Raw genomic sequence first — 18,605 nt, 5'->3', positions numbered from 1 at the left:
CGGGGGTGCGGGCACCGCGCGAGCCTCGCCCCTTCCCACCTGCGCTATTCCCGGCGCCGCCCAGGAGGAGGTGGCACATCTGGGCTCCAGTACTCGCACGCGGGGTGACCTTGGCCAAGTCGCTTCTACACCTTGGGCCTCAGTTTCCCCATCTGTAGGTGGGGGGCTGGAGGGGTCTCGAGGCTTTCGAGCAGCTAAGGAGGGGGAGGACGCCCTGACGCCGGGAAGCTACCCTCCCGGGCTGCGTGGGGGCTCCAGCCCTTGCGCCCCTTCCCGCAAGCGGATCAGGGCGAGGCAGCCCCAGGCTCACAGGTGGGCAACAGCCCGGAGTGTGTCCCCAAGCCCGTTCAGGGAAAAGTCGGACCGACTTGACCCAGGACAACGGCGGGTTGGGCTTTGCCCAGGGTTGACCAACATGGGCGCTGTGGGGGCAGCGGGAACGGCCAGTGCTGGGCCTCCTCACTCCTCCCTGCGGGCGGGGCGACCGGGCTCTGGGGTCTGGCTCTGGCGGTGGGGCACACAGGATGCCAGAGCAGTCACATCCTGGGGACCACCCCTCCCAAGCCCTACCTGGGGAAATCGAGGCCTCTCCCCAGTGCCTTCAGAGAGAGGGGAAACTGCCCTGTGCCCGCCTCACAGCACCTCTGCAATTGCCCTCCTTGCCAAGGTGAGAGAGAGGCCCCAGAGGTGAAGCGAGTGGAGGGCCCAGCACCTTTCTAACCACTGCGCTGTGGAATCAGGGGCACTGTCCAGAGCCCTGGTAACACCTCTTTGAGGACTTGGGAAAAGGTCTCCTTTCCTCCCCCCATCACCCCAAGTTATGGGCTTATTCTGGAAGGGGCCAGGGAACTCCATCCATGGGGTCCAGGTTGTCTGGAAGGGACAAGAGCTGAGTGGGAAGCAGCAGGTGCCCCATCCCCCATCCCCCACCTTGTCCTGAATGGCAGGTGACACTGGAATAAACCAACTTGTTATGTGATCATGGAGCAAGACCCTTGCTCTCTAAGCCTCCAGTGAGAGGGGTGGCAGGGTGGCCCCTGAGGGGGAAATCGCATTGTGGACAGCAGTGCTGGTGGTAGCTGTAGGGCTAGTCAGAGGGTGCCCTACCCCCTGTCCATTAGAAAGTGGAAGTGAAACTGCTGATGGGGGGTCTAGGGTACTCTGGGGCAAGGGGTTGGAAGCCTTGCTGGCGCCAGCCTGCCTTGTCACCAAGCCCAGGCCTGGCCCATTCCATGTTGGGGGGCACAGCCACAAACTGAAACTGATGTGCTCCCCCACTACTTGCCATATTGTCTCAGGCAGTCAGATGAGATCTCTCATGGGAGTTGAAAACCCCTCCGACTGGTTGAAAAACCCTGTTTGCTAGGTGGGGCATCCCCTTCCTCTGTCTCCTTAGGAGATCTTGGGCTGGTTCCTCTCCTTCTCTGATCCTCGGTTTTTCCATCGGTACGAAGGGGATGGACTAGGATCACTCTAGCTTGATATTTAAACTTCCCCCAGGAACGTTGTTTACCACTCTGGCTTGCAGCCCCCACTTTCCAGGCCTGCCCCATCTTTGCAAGCCATGGGCCAGCTCCCCTCAACTCCACAACTGACACCTAAACTAAGCTGTGGTTGGAACCAGCATTTACATGGCTAAATGAGAACTTTAACTCCTTCCTCCCTAGTCAGCTGTTGCCCTTATCTACTCCCCATCCCTTAAGGTAGGAAAAAAACCGACCAAACCAAACCTGTGGCATTCAGGCGCCTGGTTCCTGGTGCATCCCTAGGTTCTTCCATGGCATTTTATCCAGTCTCGGATTTTAGAATTGGGGAGACTGAGGCCAAGGAGGGGAAGAGGTTTGCACAGAGTGATTCTGTGGGTAGAAGGCAACAGAGCTCCCTCTCCTTGGGAAAGAGCATTTCCTTGATAAGTGGCTGGGGACATGAGTGTCCATGGAGCACCTGGAGAGAGAGGAGAAGCATGGGAGGAACCTTCTTCCATCTTCTTTCCACCCCTAGTCACAGCCTATTTCCAGGGTTGACATATGTCTCCCTGAGCCCATGTCACAGCTCTGGGAGGTGGACAGGGCAGGGGTCAGCACACTCCTTCCACCTGCCAGGGCTGCCCTCCCACAAGGCTGAGCACACCTCCAGGCCCCCGGCCTGGCCTGGGAGGCACCTTTTCCTTCAGGGCAGCTCCCAGGCTTCCAGACATGAGCTCATCAGAGCTACTGGTGCCAGGAAGGGAGGGACTGAGGGGAAGCAGGCAGGGCTGCCCAGATCAGGGCACCGTGGGCCCAGGGAAGTACAGGGGGGTGCTATTGGTGAGGCCCTGCAGGCTCTGGTCCCCATTGTAGTGAAGAGGCAGTGGCAGGATAGATCCGCTAAGGGTCAACTGAGGAAGGGTGGAGACAGGCCAAGTGCCCTGGGCTGTAGTGCTAGGCCAACCTCTGCTACCCACTCACTTACTACGTGACCTTAGGTAAATCCCTTTCTCTCTGTGGGCCTCACTGTCCCTGGCTAGCAATGGGGTGGGATGGGCGCTTAGACACTGGGGTTGCAGTAGTGAATAAGACAGACAGGCCCCTGCCCTCAAGGCACTTGCATTTTAATTGGGAAGATAGAAAAGAAGAAAGGGAGCAAATAAATCATCAAGATAATTTCAGATGGGCAAAAGTGGCATAAAAAAATAAGTCATGCTGTTAAGATGGAGAGCAGTTAGGGGGCTACCATGGGTTGGTGATTAGGAAAGTCCTCTCTCAGAGGTGACTTCGGAACAGAGACCTGAATCTTATTTGAAGCAATGCTCAAGGCTTCCTGGGGGAGGTGTATCTGCATCTGGAGTCTGCAAGAATGGGGCAGCGGGGGCGGGGGAGAATTTGGTTGGGAGCAAAGGTTTCCCAGAAGATGGTCATGGTCTGGGGCTAGGGGCTGGGACCAGGGGCTGGGACTGGAGGGTAGGCGCTGGTTGCATCCCCAGGGGCTTCAGACTGCAGATCCAAAGGAGCTTCGCCTGAGATCTGGTCAGAGGGGCGGCTGCCTGCAAAGTGGCTCTGCTAAATTAGGCGTGTGTGTGTACGTGTGTATCTGCGTGTGTGTGTGTTTCTGTGTGTGTGCACGTGCACACGTGTGTGTGTGTTTCTGTGTGTGTGCACGTGCACGCGCGCCTGTGTGTGTGTGTGGCCAGAGTCTTTTGTGAACTGTCCCTGGATATTGGGGCTCAATTGCTACCCAGTGTGGCTAGAGGAGGAGTCAACATGGAAGCCGCCTCCAGGCCCTGTAATTCCAAAGGCTTACACAAGCCTTCTGTCTGGAATGAAATCTACCAACTGGCTGCTGCTGCCTGAAATTCCAGCAGCCTAGCTTCAGCTTTTCCACTCGCTGAGGCAGGGTCGTATAGTACTGTGCAGACCCTGCCCTAGCCTACCCTGTCCAGCCTCCTAGGGTTGCTGTGGGTGGGGCAAAATTCAGTCTACTCCTGAATGCTTCATGTGTGGCTAATACACAGATTCTGTGGTTGGACCTCTGGGTTCCCTTCCTGGCTAGCTGGGAGATCTTAACTATGTTATGTAACCTCTCTGGGCTTTTGTTTCCTCGTCTATAAAATAGAAACAATAATGGACCCTATTGTATACTGTTGTTCTGAAAATTAAATGAGATGATGATAAATGCTAAAAAAAAAAAAAAAAAAAAAGAGCTACCACTTAAGTATTGTCATGTTAAAATAGCGGTCAGATGTGGTGGCTCACGCCTGTAATCCAGCACTTTGGGAGGCCAAGGCAGGTGGATCACCTGAGGTCAGGCGTTTGAGACCGGCCTGGCCAGCATGGTGAAACCCCATCTCTACTAAAAATACAAAATTAACCAGGAATGGTGGCACGCGCCTGTAATCTCAGCTGCTCGGGAGGCTAAGGCAGGAGAATCGCCTGAACCCAGGAGGCAGAGGTTGCAGTGAGCTGAGATCATGCCATTGCACTCCAGCCTGGGCAACGGAGTGAGACTCCGCCAAAAAAAATAGGAATAGCAATTTCTTAAGGAGATGGGCTCTTGCTCAAGACTAGTTGTATCTCACTGTAAGTTACTTTTTGATGTTTGGCCAGGAACAGGTATTTTTGTTTGGTTGGATTGTTTGTTTGAGACAGAGTCTTGCTCTGCTGCCCAGGCTGGGGTACAGTGGCATGATTATGGCTCACTGCAGCCTTGACCTCCTGGGCTCAAGTGATCCTCCCACCTCCCAAGTAGCTGGGACTGCAGAGATGCGCCACCATGCTCAGCTAATTTTTGTATTTTTAGTAGAGACAGTGTCTCACTATGTTGCCCAGGCTGGTCTTGAACTCCTGGGCTCAAGTGATCCATCTGCCTCAGCCTTACAGGCATGAGTTACCATGACTGGCCTAGGAACAGGTTTTGATGGTGGGAGAATTGGCACAAGCACAGCGGAAAATGCCTGGACTGAGCTTCAGGAATGGATGCTTGAACCTGTACTCTTAGCTGACTGGCTGGTGTTCTTGGGCAAATCATTTGCTTCCTCTGGGCCACAGGCTTCACTTCTGACTGCTGAGATATGGGCTAGTAAGCATCTGAGGGGATCATGGGTGTGACAAAGATCCTTACTGGCTTGTCACTAAAAACATGGGGCTAGCAGGAGGGGCTGACATCATGGTGTCAAGGGTCAAGGAAGGGCAGGCTGGGTAAGCCCCTGGGACAGGAGAGTGGGCTAACCTGAGACCCTTGTGTGTAATCCTCCAGAATAAAATCTCTTGGAGTCTAAGAGTGCTTGAAAGATAAAAGCCACAGTTCTTGAAAAATGATTGTTTACTGTTATTTACTATGTACCATGGGTGCTTTAAGTTCTTCATGCATCAACAACTCCATGAGGTGAGTACTGTTATTATTAGCGTTTGTAGGTGGGAAACTGAGGCACAGATAGGTTGGTTAAGTGAGCTTCCAAGGTCACACATCTGGTAAGTGGCTAGATTCAAATGCAGGCGGTCTGGCCCCAAAAACTATGTGCTTAACTTCTTCACAACATGGTCTCTCCCACGCTAGATGGAGTGCCAGGGGCTCAGAAAAACAAGCCACCTGTCCCAGAACAGACAGCATTCATCTTTGATCCTCATTATCCCTGAAGCTGAGGTCCTGAAAGGAGGAGCCTCACTGGGTCTAGGGTCCAGGGCTCTGAGATTGGCCCTTGAACCAGCTCAACCTTTCTATTCCCCTGGGAGTAGGTCGGAGAGGATCAAGGGTGCCCTGCAGTCACTGTGGGCGTGGAAGGCTTTGCCAGGGCCTGATGAGTGGGCATGGTTAGTGCCTTGGAGCTTGAGTGGCTCATAAGTGCTTGAGTTGTAATAAACTCCCATGCAGTCTGGCACACCGCCACCGTTGTACAGGTAGGGGAAACTGAGGTCAGAGTGTTTAGGGACCAGCTCAGGGTCACACAGGCAGAGGACACGCTTCATCCCTGAGCCTCCTGTCCTGCCTTCTGGGCCGCTTAGTTCTTGTGGGCTCCATAGGAAGATGAGATGTTGGGGACCCTCCCACGGATCCCTAAGGTGGTCCTAGCCTCCACAGCCGGGACATTATTCCCAATATGGGGTCCTTTGGGAGGGCACATGGAGTTGGGGGATGGGGAGAGTACTGATTAAAAAATAGACTGTCACGCGCACAGAGAACAAGCATGCCACCACCCAGCCTGAGCCAGTTGGCTCCCCCGTGCCCGGCTGCCAGGCCCCACTCAGGTCTTCTGCTGGGGGCCCCGCCCACCACACCCTGGCTCTGGGCCTGAGGCTGAATGCTCCCATCCACCCTCTCCTCTCCCTCCTCCATCCCTGCCCAGCCTCCAGGCAGATGGTGCACTTGCTGAGCTTGGGTGGGCCTGAAGCTCAGCTGTGGAGTTTAAGCTGTGCCAGGGGCGTCTGGCATCCCCACACACTGGCTATGTGGCCTTGAATGAGCCCTTTCCCTCTCTGGGCCTCAGACATTGACAGAGTAATGCTGTCAATCAAAGTTCTTTTCCAGATTTCTTCTCTCATTTAGACCTGACAGACAGTGCAGGAGACCCCACTCAGAGAGGTGATGTGTCCTGCCGTGGCCACTCAGCTAGGGTGCAGCACAGCAGAGGCGGATGCCCAGATAATCGTGCAAATCCCAATCCTGTACAACTCCGGGTGAGTGAGGTCACGTGGAAGCATGGAGGCAGGAGGCTTTGCAGTTGTGATGTGAGCAGTGTTTCATGCATTTGCTCTTTTACTTAGTCAACAACTGTTTATTGAGCCCCAGCTATGGCCGAGGCACAGGGGCATGAACATAGCCAAGGTCCCTGCCCGGCAGGGACAGGCAGACTGACATGAAAACAAATCCTGATGGAATTACAAAGCTGATGAGCGTTTAGGGGAGAGGCAGAGGGTGTTGTGACAGGAGAATGTGACCTCTGAGGGCCTTGGGATCTGTGAACAGACCTGAAGGATGAGAAGTATGGTCAGAAAGGGGCAGCCGAGGGGGCAAGGGAAGAAAGGGCTCTAGGAAAAGGAGCAGCCAGTACAGAGGCCCTGAGGGGAGAAAGTGCTGAGCTGGCCGAGCACTAGGAAGAGGGTCAGCACGGCTGGAGCCTCGCTGGCTGGGAGGTGAAGCACCAGGACACCAGGACGGGAGCTGCAGCGCGGGGGTGGGGGCGTTGGGGCTGGTGGTACAGGCCCTGGAGCCTGCGAAGGGGCTTGAGGCGGATCATAGGAAGGAGGAGCACGCTGGTGCTGATCTGGGAGGCGGGTCTTTCTTCTTTTCCTTTTGTCTTTCCCTTGGATGTCCACCCTGATAGTGCTATCGACAGACCCCATCCGTGCCCCCCCAGCCACTTCATGAGGTGGCTGAATGCAGAGTCTGGGGCCATCTCTCCCTTCTTTCTTCAAGGAAGGTTATGGAGGCCCAGCAGGCCTCAGATGTAAGCTGGTGAGAGTGCGTTCCTGGGCAGGAGGCTGCGGTCACTCAAGCTGAGTGCCCCTGTTCAGGTGAGTTCTTACTTCCTTTTATTCCCTGTGGGAGTCTGTGGACAAAGGAGGGTCAGCTTGTGTTTGAATGAAGGCCGCCCCTGGACTTACTTCCACTGCCTGTAACAGCTGCCTGTCCCCAGTTCCATTCCAGGCACCAACCCTGCCCCAACCCTGGAGCCAAAGCCCTGGGCTGGCAGGCGGGAGGCTTGCGTTCTGAGCCCAGCTCTGCTGGACGCTCTAGGGCACAGCCCTTTTCCCCCCCGGGCATCAGTTTCCCCATCTCTATGATAGATAAATACTCTACTTTTTCTGCACTCAATGTGTGGCCCATGGATGCAGTATCAGCATCACCCAGAAGCTCATTAGAAGTGCAGAGTCCCAGGCCCCATCCCAGACTTCCTGAATTACAATCTGCATTTTGACAACATTCCTGAGTAATTTCCATGTACTTTACATTATGAGAAGCGCTGTTCTAGGTCAGTTATTTTTAAACCTAAGACAAATGAAAATCTATAGCATATTTTTCCTTCTCTAAAGCTTTACATATAAACACATAAGAGGGCACCCACCCACTCTCTATTTATTCATCCCATGAACAAGGAGGGGGAGGAGTGTGGAGGGGTAAGTTGGAGGTACAAACTTTATTAGGATGGACGTCAGAAAGGAGGAGGAAAAGATAAAGCAGGCTGGTGGAGGGGCGGCTGCCATCTGCTCACCCCTGGAGCCCTCCTGACAGTTGGCCTCTCAGGGCCCTTTCGGCTCTGCCCTCCAGGCTCCTCTGCTTTATGGGTTGGGAGAGGGAGTGCTTGATCGTCCATAGTCCAGTGACGTCTTTCCCTGCTTGTCCCTATCTTGGTGTCCTGCCCTCTTCCCCTTGGAATCGCTGAAAGAGTAGCCGGTGCTATTCTTAGTGTGACAGGGTGGTGAGGAGAGAACATACTAGTGCATTATTGATGTCTGTGAGTCAACAGGATTACATCCAGGACTCCCAGAACACCGCCCTCCCAGCTTGGCCTTCATCACAGCCACGGCAGGCGGTCCACTCTACGCAGATGGAGGGCAATTTCCCAGGACCCAGAAACCATTCCTTCTGGCCCTGCTCATCCCTGCTCAGAGTCCCTACCCCTCGACCTGGGAGATGACTCAGGAAATACCATGGTCAGTTAGGGCTAGGACAGAGCTGCTTTGGCCATATCATTTCCTTTCATCATGCATTCAGCATGTATTTATTGAGCACATATTACATGCCATAGGTGTGGGTGCATGGGTGGAGGAAACAGGGTTCCTACCTTCCAAGAGCTCACACTTGAGCCAGAGAGTTAATGTGCAGTAGTGTAGGTTTCAGGCCTTTGCCTATGTGAGAGCTGATCTGAGCAATAACATAGCAGAGGAGGAATTAAGAATCTTTTAGAGGAAACTGAGGCTCAGCACATATAAGGCTTGGTAAAGGTCACCATAGCTAGCGATCAGGTTGAACTCGTGTTAGTTAGAATAAAACAGCTATTGTAGATCAGATGGTAGTGTGTAGCATTAGGGCTCTGGGGACTCTCTGCACTACCAGTGAGAAGGATCTTGTGGCTGGAAGGAAATTAACTGGTTGAGGTTGTCCTGTTCTCCAGAGTCATGGAGAAGTCATGTGTACTCAGAGTTTTTACAAACCTGGAGTGGAAGGACAGTTATATTGGGGACTGGGAGTCAAAATCACATGGGATGAGAGGATAAGGCCCGGAAGTAGTGCACCTCCTGAGGCTGTGCCAACGGCTCTGGCTGGGAGCCAACGAACCATGAGATCCTGGGCAGGTCCCTTGCCCTTTCTGTGCCTCAGTTTTCTAGTCTGTAAAATGGTGTAATAATCCTTGCTCTGTCTCTAGGAAAACTATAAAAGTGTTGTGCATATTCAAGGAATGCTATAAAATTACCATATATAATTATCATAGGCTGTGTGCAGTGGCTTATTCCTATAATCTCAGCACTCTAGGAGGCCAAGGTAGGAGGATTGCTTGAGCTCAGGAGTTCAAGACCAGCCTGGGAAACATAGTGAAAACACACCTCTATTAAAATAAGAATTTTTTTAAAAGACAATTATAAAAATATATTTTATTAAATTTTTTATTAACATTATGGAGCCTTACTGTGTGCAAGTCTGTATTCCAGACATTTTCTTGTGTTAACTAACTTACACACTTAGTTATAAGATCATGGACTCTAAAACTCAGTGGGTCCCCAGCCTGGCTGTGCACAGAACCCCTTCGGGAGCCTGTTAAGGTGCATATTCTGTGGTCTCACAGGTCTAAGGTAGAGCCCAGGAATCTGCATCTTGACCACATTCCCTGAGGGATTCTGAAGCACCTACAAGTTTCTGATCTGGACCAGAGAAGGGAAGGAACTTGCCAGAGGCCTCACATTGAATTGGAGACCAGGTTGAGGCTAAAACCCAGATCTCCAGCTCCTGGCCTGATCCTTTCCCTCTACTCTTCAGTTGCCCCCAAGTACCCTAGAGAAATGAAGGTGGAGATGACTTTGGTGACACGTGAGGATGCTAGTGGTGGTGCTAAGGTGTACGGTGCTGTGGTAGGCATTTCACATGGCTTATCCCATTTAATGGCAATAAGGATAGAAAAGGGGACATTCGACTGGGCACAGTGGCTTATGCTTGTAATCCCAACACTTTGAGAGACCAAGGTGGGAGAATTGCTTAAGCCCAGAAGTCTGAGACCAGCCTGGGCAACAAAGTGAGACCTTGTCTGTACACAAAATTTTTTAAAATTAGCCGGGTGTGATGGCGCATGCCTGTAGTCCCAGCTACTTGGGAGGCTGAGGCAGGAGGATCCCTTGTCCCTGGAAGGTCACTGCCATGAGCTATAAATGCATCACTGCACTCCCGCCTGCCAGCCTGGGTGACAGAGTGAGACTCTGTCTTAAAACACACACACACACACACACACACACGGACACTCTCCACAGCCACATGATCCCCTGGCTCATCTGAGCATCAAGTGGCAGATTTTAATGTACCCTTGGAAAAGGGAGACTATGAGTGAGGCGCAGAGATACTGAAGAAGTGAATTTGAAACCATACCATCGGTGCATTGTCCGTTCTCCAGGAGCATGTGCCCTCAAGGCAAGAGTTGTCTGCTAACCCGGTTACTTGAAGACAGGGCAGGCTGGCAGGAAGGAAACACATATGTCCCACAAGGTGTGTACCTGATGCCCGTCCATCCATACCAGCCTTCCACATGAGTCCCGTGTACCTATGGGTGCTCAGTGTGCACATATTTGTGTGTATGTCCTGCCCCCTCTGTGGGTGTGCATGTGTGCCTGGGCACGCTCTGCTGTGTGTAGCACAGGCTTGAAGCAAGCAGCACCTCTGTGTGTGGGCATACGTGCAGAGGAGGATGTGCTGCTGCCGGCTGGAGCCTCTCCAGCGTTAAGAGGCTACTGAGAATGCGTGTATGTTGCAGGTGTATGTGTGTGTATGGAAAGGGTTGCAACGCAGAGCTCAGAAGGAGAAGGGCCATTAGAGAACACGTTTGTTTGTTTATTGGTTGGTTGGTTTTAGACAGAGTCTTGCTCTGTCACCCAGGCTGGAGTGCAGTGGTGCAATCTTGGCTCACTGCGACCTGCGCCTCCTGGGTTGAAGTGATTCTCTTGCCTCAGCCCCTCAAGTAACTGGGATTACATGCATGCGCTACCATGCCTGGCGAATATTTTTAGTAGAGACGGAGTTTCACCATGTTGGACAGGCGGGTCTTGAACTCCTGACCTCAAGTGATCTGCCCGCCTCAGCCTTCCAAAAGTGCTGGGATTATAGACGTGAGCCACTGCGCCCGGCCCATGCTTTTCTTATTCATGTCTTACCTCCATATTATGTGTATCATTCTTAAACCTGCCAGGTATGAGCCTGCCTCAAGACCTTAGCATTCGCTGTTCCCTCTGCCTGCATTGTTGCCCTAGACAAGCATATGCCTCACTCTCTCACCTTCTTACATTCTTTGCTCAGATGCACCCTCTCAATGCTGTCTCTTATACACATCTAGATGTGTATAAGAGACAGTCCGTATACCCCTAGTCCCTGCTTTATTTTTTATAGCATTTACCATCTGACTTACTTGTGTATTTATTATCTTGTTCCCTTACTGGAATGCAAGCAGAGGTTTTAATCTGTTTCCCTTCACGCCTGTGAACAGTACCTGGCCCTTAGTTGGTGTACAATAAATACTCATGGAATGAATGAATCCATGCACCACCTATACGTATTTTCTTTAAATTTTGCCAGTGAAATGTCCACTTTAGCCTCTCCTTAAGCAGTAATATACCTGAGATCACAAGTGTGTTTATTATACCTCTTTTCCAATTCACATTTGAAATGTACGTAACTATTAAGATTGTAAATATCAGGGTACCACCTAAAATCCTTTTTGCTTCCATTAGTGGTAGGGGCACTATACTCTAGGAACCACCAGTCCAGTCCAATCCCTCCTTTGGACAAATTGGATGCACTGAGGCCCCAAGAGGGTCAGGGATCAGCCCAGCGTCTCGCCCGAATTGTGACAGGACAGACCCTGGAACCAAATCTCCTGACTTCTAGTCTTCTTTTCTTTTGTAGTCTGAGGGAAACATGGAGGGCAGGACTGCATGATTCAGCCTTTCCCTGGCAGGAGACTCCTCCTGTTGGAGTGGGGCCAGACCTGCCTGGTAATTGGTGAATGGCAGCAGAGGAGAGGGCCATGGCAGGGTCAGCCGCCTCCAGCACCCCAGAGCCATGGTGTCCTCCTCTGAGGGGCCCTGGGGTTCAAAACTGATTCTGGCTAGAAATGACATGGGGATCCCTGTGCAGAGAGGATGCTAGGGGGTGTTGGGAAGGGGGATGGGGTTGGGCCGTGCCTGATTATGAGCAGAAGAGTGAGACCAGACCCAGAGAGGGGTGGTGAAGACAGGGAGAGAGACAGATACAGCCCCAGCCTGGTCGAGTTATGCAGAGGTGGGTGTGTGCAAAAGCCTACAGTTAACCACCCCCCAAGGTGTGCACAGTGCTTTATACTTTAGAAATCATTGCTGCATCTCATTTACTCAGCAGCTACTCTGCAAAGCAGATATTATCATCCCTGTTTTACTGGTGATGAAGTTGAGACTCAGAGAGGTGAAATGATTTACTGAAGGTAGCCCAGCAATTTGAATTGGATGCCTTGCTGAGCCATAGATGGGGGAAGAACTGGCTGCACCTCTGATTGGATTTGGTAAAGGAGGGCTGTCTGTGGGAGGAGCAGGCAGGCTGAATGGATTCGGGAGCGAGGGGCCGGCTGGAAACCCACAGTCCACTCACTGGCCAAATAACCTTGACAAATCGCAAAACCTTTCTTTTTGAGGCTCAGTTCCCTCATCTGTAAAATGAGAATAATGGCACTCCCTAACTCACAGCTTGTGAGGCTAAAATAAAACAACATGATGAAAAATGATAACACTGAAACCGAATGCCTCGCACATTTGATGTGCTCGGGAAGCAGCAACTTGAGTGATGAACATGAGTGCACCCGGCCCCCTGATGAGTTTGCGCACAGTGACCACTTGCCACGACTGAGGGATTCCCAGTGCCGCCTTTGGCAGCTGTGAGTGAGCCTGAGACCCCGTCTGGGGAACCCGCAGGGGTTGGGGGCAGGTTTGTCTGTCCCAGAGCCCCAGGCTGGTGATGACGCCTCCTGGGGGTAAACCTCGTCTCTCTGTTGTTTACCCCATGTGCGGTGACTTTGTCATTATCATTCCTCCTGCGTTTTTTCTCTGAGTTATTTATTTTTCTGTGAGGAAGGAATGTGGGGAATTTACCACAGGGCGCTGGCCTTCACATTCAGCTGGGCTGCAGGGCGTCCTTTCCTATAAGAAGGAAACTGCTGAGACAGATGGCAGGAGAGGTGGAGGCGGAGGGTCCTAGCTGGCTCTGTGGCCCAAGGAGTGGGGGGCGGTTATGTAACTCACCCGGAGGCCCAGGTTCTGGTCTCTGGTCTTGAGCCTGGTAATGTACATAGCTCCTGTGGAACTGTTCCTGGCCCTTCCCATTCACCCCTGGCCTGTGGGCAAGCCCAGTGGGTGTGTTCTTCTATCAAAGTTTCCTTTCTATTCAGCTGGTCTAGGTTTGGGGTATGGGAGTGGGTAGGAGAGTGGGGTGGGGGTTATCTTGAACCTCCTAGTCTCTGCTGAGCTATCCTCATTGCTTAGAATGCTTCCTTATCTCCGTCTTTCAAGATCTAGGACATATGTCACCTCCTCCAGGAAGCCTTCCTGGATTGCTTCATCCTAGTTCATCTTTCTCTTAGGTTCTATGTTCTCCCCTCACTTCATGAAACATTCTTCCTCTTAGATCTAACATAGTGATTTGAGACTTCATCTCCCTCTTCTCTCACAAGGGTGTTGCTCTCTCCTTCCTTCTCCTCCCACTCCCAGGAACCACCCTCTAGATCTTTGATCTAGAATCTAGATGAGTCTTGGATTTAGACAAATCTAAAATTCATCTCCAGGGATGAATAGTGAAGCAAAATATGAGGGGGGAGGCTTTGGATTGTGGAAGTGCTCATCCTTTAGTGGTTTATTTAGTCAACACAGTGATGGTTTCAGCCCCTCCTGGCTGATGACTTCTGCTGAGTCTGGGGACATTTACAGAGGACGGAGACCAGTCCTGACCCTAGGGCTAAGGAGAAGGACCACATCTTTGTGGTGGGCCCAGAGTGTGCCAGGTCCTGGGAAGAGTAGGGAATCCACAGATGACCTAGGCCCTGCCCTGACCCTGGCAGAGGCAGTTTAGGGGAAACCACCTCTTTCCCCTGCCCTGACTTGCCACCTTTTTGTCCTTTAGCTTATGTGTTTTCTCTGGAAAGGTAGGGTGTGACGGTCCTTTCTGTATTCCTAAGGCCTCCAGGGAGCTGGGGGTGGGGAGAGTGAAATAGCAGGAGGGGGCTTCGTGAGCACAGGCCTAGCTCACCAGGGTTGGACCGGAGAGGTGGAAGGCTGGGCTGTGATCCTGTGATCCTGTCTGTGAGCCCTCCCTTTTCAGTTTGCTGTATACTTGGGGCTCAGCCTGCCTCTCTCTGGGTTACCATCTCAATGTTTCTAAAAATCGACTGATTATAGATTAATGATTACCCCAGTAGAGTGGGCAAGAGAGAGGCTGTGGCTCCTGGCCTTTGGCAGGGCCCTGATCAGCCAGCAGGGAGCAGGGCTTGTAATCTGCAAGGATAGAAGATGGGCCGGGCCTGCGCTGACTGAGGAACTCTCATCTTAGCTTCCCCTAACCCCTCCATCTCTGCCCTCCCTGATCCCGACCCAGTGCCAGCAGAGAGAAACCAGAAGTTTGGCCAGGCCCAGCCTCCTTCCCCTGGGTTTCTGAGTTTTCTCAACCTGCTGTTTCCTCTGAGCCCTGTTTCTGTTTGGAGCCTCTAGGCCAGGTTGAACAGGGGAGGAGCACTGATCTAGGAGTCTCAATGGACTAATGAGGGCTTCCGACAAGAAATGGCTGTTGGGCTGGGCCTGGGTGGGTGAGTAGGGAAGGTGAGTTTGCTTTGTGGGGAGCTCTTCGGAAGGAAGGCATCCAGGCTTGCGATCAGTCAGACCACGAGGGGCCCTTGCTAAGCTGTGAGACCTGGAGTGAGTTAGCTGCTTCTGTGTGCCTCATCTTCCTCATCTACGAAATGGGGATAAGGGAACCTCCTCTGTGAGCTGTTGTGAGGATTAAATGAGAAAAGGCACATTCAACCCCTGGCTTGGCAGCATCTGGTGCTCCCAAAATGTTGGCTCTTGTCATTCTCACAGATTTCGTGTTTATTCTGCAAGTGGCCAGTGGAAGATGTGGAGGGGACCAGGGAGGAATACAGAGGTGAAGCCGTAAAGGCCCCTGCCCTCGAGGCAGTCTCTGGGGGAAAATAGGGCCCAGAGCCTGATTGCTACAAAGCAAAACACTGGGAGGGGGCGGCATGGCCCACGTGACTGGCCCTGGACTGGGCATTGGGCCAACCTGGGCTTGAATTTCAGCTCTTCCTCTAGCTGGCTGTGCGACCTTGAGCAAGTCACTGCACCCCTCTGAGCCAGCGTCTTCTCTAACGTGGAGATGAGGATAGTGCTGGCCTCCTGGGTTGCTGTGGAAGTAAGTGAAGTAAGGCCGTGCCCTGGTACCTGGCATGTGGTGAGCACACCCTGAAAGAGAACTTTTACTAGAATGAATAATACACAAGGTGATGGTTATGAAGTGGTGCAGATAGAACGTTGGTGGATCAGGGAAGGCTTTTTGGAGGGGGTGGTAGCATTCTAGGTAGGCCGGAAATCTGAGGGATTAGGGCATGTAGAAAGGATGTGAGACAGAGGAGGGTTCCCGGTAGAGGGGGTCTGTGCAAACGCTGCTCTGCAGGCAGGAATTCACTGGGCAACTGTGGGAACTGCAGGCCACCGAACTCCCTCCACTGTTGCCGAGGGCACAGAGAGAAGGTGAGTGAGCTCTTGGGCAGGCCCCAGTGGAGGGGCTTTGAATGCCAGGATGAAGCCTCTCCTCTTGATCCTCCATGTCCTGGGGAGGCAGCAGAGGGTTTGGAGCAGGAGAGAGGCATGAGTGGAGCCCAGAGGGAGGAAGATGAATCTGGCAGCATGGGGCGGGTAGATTGGCGGGGGAGAGACTGGGGGTGGAGAGGCCATTTAAAAGGCTGTTGCAAAATCGGTTTTCCTGATAAAGAGCTGGGCTGAGTCATCTGTGGAGGAGAAAAGTCATATCCAGCTCCTTCGTGTTGCTGTCGATGTGGGATTTTCCTGGCTTCGTCAGCCAGGCAATTGGCTGCCTTTGCCGGAGGCTTTGAGAACCGAGGCCCGAAGGCCGGCAGGAGCATCCAGGGAGAAGCTTGGCTTCAGGGAGGACCCAGCAGAGTGAGTAAGATGAGCGCCCGGAGTTGCCTTTGTGGCTTGGGGTATGTGACTTAGGGCATGTGGATCCCCCTCTGATCTTAGTCTCTCCTCTGGGCATCAAGGGAGAGGTATGTGGTGATTTCTGCCAGCCTGTGAGTGGTGAGGCGGGGGCTGGGCCTGGGGCTCCCCACCCCACTTCTGTGTCTTCTCCCATGCGAGGCAGTCCTTCCCACCAAAGCCTAGATTATTCTCCCAAGAGGAGGTCTGGCAGTCTGCCGACCCAGTCAGGTAGCACTCGCCATGACTGTGGGGATGGAGAACTCCCCAGGGCATGGAGCCTGTGCCGTTTCCTCCTCTCAGTGGGAGGAGTGGGGAAGGGGCTGGCAAGGTAGCCAGGCCATTACTCAGGCCTCTCCATTTTCCTGCCTCCAGCTGAGCCAGAGGTTGTGCAGTGGCCAGTCATTGGTTCCTTCCTGACCTCACCAGGGGGGCAGTTTACCCAGCCTGTTTACCCTTCCTGTTGCCAAGACCCCTGGACAACCACAATGGGCTGCCTTGAGCCAATCTCTATTCCTACCCCTGGCTCCCTGTCCCACCCCACCCGACCCGACCCTGGCTGGACACTCCCATTGACGGCATCGTGTGAAGAAGCATTTCCTTGAATTCTCCCTGTCCTGACCTTGTGCTCTGGCCTCCCCTCCCCGGCCCCACCTCTCTCCTGCGGATCCTCCGTCCACACGGGCCCCAAGTGGTGGGCAGAACAGGCAGCTGTCCACAGTGGGTGGTAGGGGTGGGGGAAAGGGTTTGTCCCTTCCTACGCCAAACGAGAACTGGGGTCTCCTGACTCCCAACATTGTGATCTTCCCACTCTACTAATCTTTCATGCCCTAGCAGTCCTTTCTGCGTTAGTAAGAATGAGTTCATCAACTCTTCTTCTGAGAGGAAGAAGTGGGAGAAAGAAGGAGTTGTTCTAGGCAGCTGGGTTTTCAAGGGAGAAGACACTGCTGAGGGGCATTGATCACGAGATGAGGAAGCAGAGGGCTTTGCAGACCATCATCCAGGAGCACTGGAGCCTCTCTTGTTTTTCGTCTTTCCAGAGTCCTAGTCTGGAAGGAGAATAGTTAAGAGATTAGACTCAGAGCCAGACTTTTCTGAGTTTTGAATTCCAGCTCTGCCACTCTTAAGTTGTGTGACCCTGGGCAGGTCTCTCTGAGCCCCAGTTTCACCTGCAGAATGAGAAGAATCACAGGACTTACCTCTTGGAGGTGCTGTGAGAACTGAACAAGGTGGTGAGCATAAAGTGCACAGCACTGCACCTGGGCTGCAGCGGGGGCTCGGTAGTGACCGCGGTCATGGCAAACCCCTTCTAATGACTGTGCTGGGGCTTCTCGCCTACTCCCCCACTCCAGGACTTACCCTGTTGGACCCAAGTCTCCTGACCCCAGGCAGCTTTTCATTGTGTCCGCGCTCCACCCCTTCCTCTCTTGAAGGCCTGTCTTCAGGGCTCCTGATCCAATGTCCAGGGTGGGTCTTTAAAGGGCTAACCCCCCAACCTGGTTCTGCATCAGTTTAGGTGGGGAGGCGGTGGGGACATCATGACTTGCACAAGTGCAGGCCACAGCCAGGCCAATTGAGGGTTCAATGAGGTACCTGTCCCCTGTAGCCTTTGGCTACTTCCCCACCCCCACCTTTGACACCAGGAGCAAGATCTTGGAGCAGCTGCCTGGGATATTGCCAGAGAGGGCAGCTGCCTAGTCTGAGGAATTTTAGATGGACTTGCCCCCTGGTGCCCTGCTACAAGGGACTCTGGGGTGCCCCCTCCCTCCCCAGCTTTGTTTGTGAAGGGTGGCAAAAATCATCTGGATGGCTGGCTGGATCTGGTCCAAACCTCCTGCTGAATTCCTTTTCCGTGGAGTCACTGTGGGCTGGAGTTCGGGCTGCAGGAGCTTGCCTTGGAGGGCAGGGCTCTCTTACCTCCTGGCCTTTTCTGCCATTCCTCTTGTTCCAGAACAGTAGCTTGGGAGCAGTTCTAAGCTCAGAGAGGTGGCGGTGATGGGATCTTAGCAGCAGCCCAGGCTGTGAATGGAGCCTCACTGAGAGTCAGCTGACCTGGTCTTGGACTCACATCCTCCTCTCTGACCCCTTCCTTGGCTGGGCCTCCCAGGCCAGCTTATTTCTAAAGGCCCTGCACACTCTGACATTTGAGGATTTTCTAAACCCATGGCCTTCTAGAGCCAGTGAAGAGAAAAGCAGAAAAATGCAAGGGCATTGAGAGGTCTGGAGTAATCAAACACTGAAGTGCTTTCTATGAGCCTTGCACGATGGGAACTGGCCAGCCAGGAGCCTAGTGCTCTCTGCAGTAACATAGAGCCAGGTGTGAACACAGCTCTACTCCTTCTGGCTCTGTGATCTTGGGCAGCTCACTCTACCTCTCTGAGCCGTAGATTTCTCATCAATAAATAATAATAGTTTGTGCCTTGTAGGGTTGTTTTGAAAATTAAATAATATGAGTAAAGTATGTGTATAGGTATACAGTAAGTGACCAATCAATGTTAGCTACTGTTGCTGCAACTGTGTCATAAGAAACACTGGTAGGACCACAGATGTTTATCCTGACCCTGTCCCAAGGGGATCTGATGTATCTGCAAATCTCTGCAGGGCTGTCAGGCTGGAATGAATGAGATAACTTTTTTTTGTTTTTTTTTTTTTGAGACGGAATGTTGCTCTGTCGCCCAGGCTGGAGCGCAGTGGTGTGATCTCGGC

At 52.7% G+C, this 18,605-nt stretch overlaps 1 protein-coding gene across 4 annotated transcripts in view; it reads left to right on the top strand.

The window, feature by feature from the left end:
- The window catches only part of SYNPO (synaptopodin), a 59,615-nt gene that overhangs the window by 25,402 nt on the left and 15,608 nt on the right, over window positions 1–18,605 (top strand). Inside the window, exon 1 of one of the 4 annotated variants that reach the window (XM_011985330.1) lies at window positions 15,368–15,434. The exons of 2 other annotated variants lie outside the window; for them this stretch is intronic. The gene's annotated coding sequence lies outside the window, so the exon portion shown is untranslated. Of the gene's footprint in view, window positions 1–15,367; window positions 15,435–15,653; window positions 15,864–18,605 lie in introns of those variants that run through there. One more of the 4 variants, XM_011985329.1, reaches the window with a different exon arrangement.

The sequence above is a fragment of the Mandrillus leucophaeus genome, unplaced genomic scaffold (genome assembly GCF_000951045.1).
Source record: "Mandrillus leucophaeus isolate KB7577 unplaced genomic scaffold, Mleu.le_1.0 Scaffold282, whole genome shotgun sequence".
Lineage (NCBI taxonomy): Eukaryota > Metazoa > Chordata > Mammalia > Primates > Cercopithecidae > Mandrillus > Mandrillus leucophaeus.
This window is presented reverse-complemented; position numbering and strand designations above follow the sequence as displayed.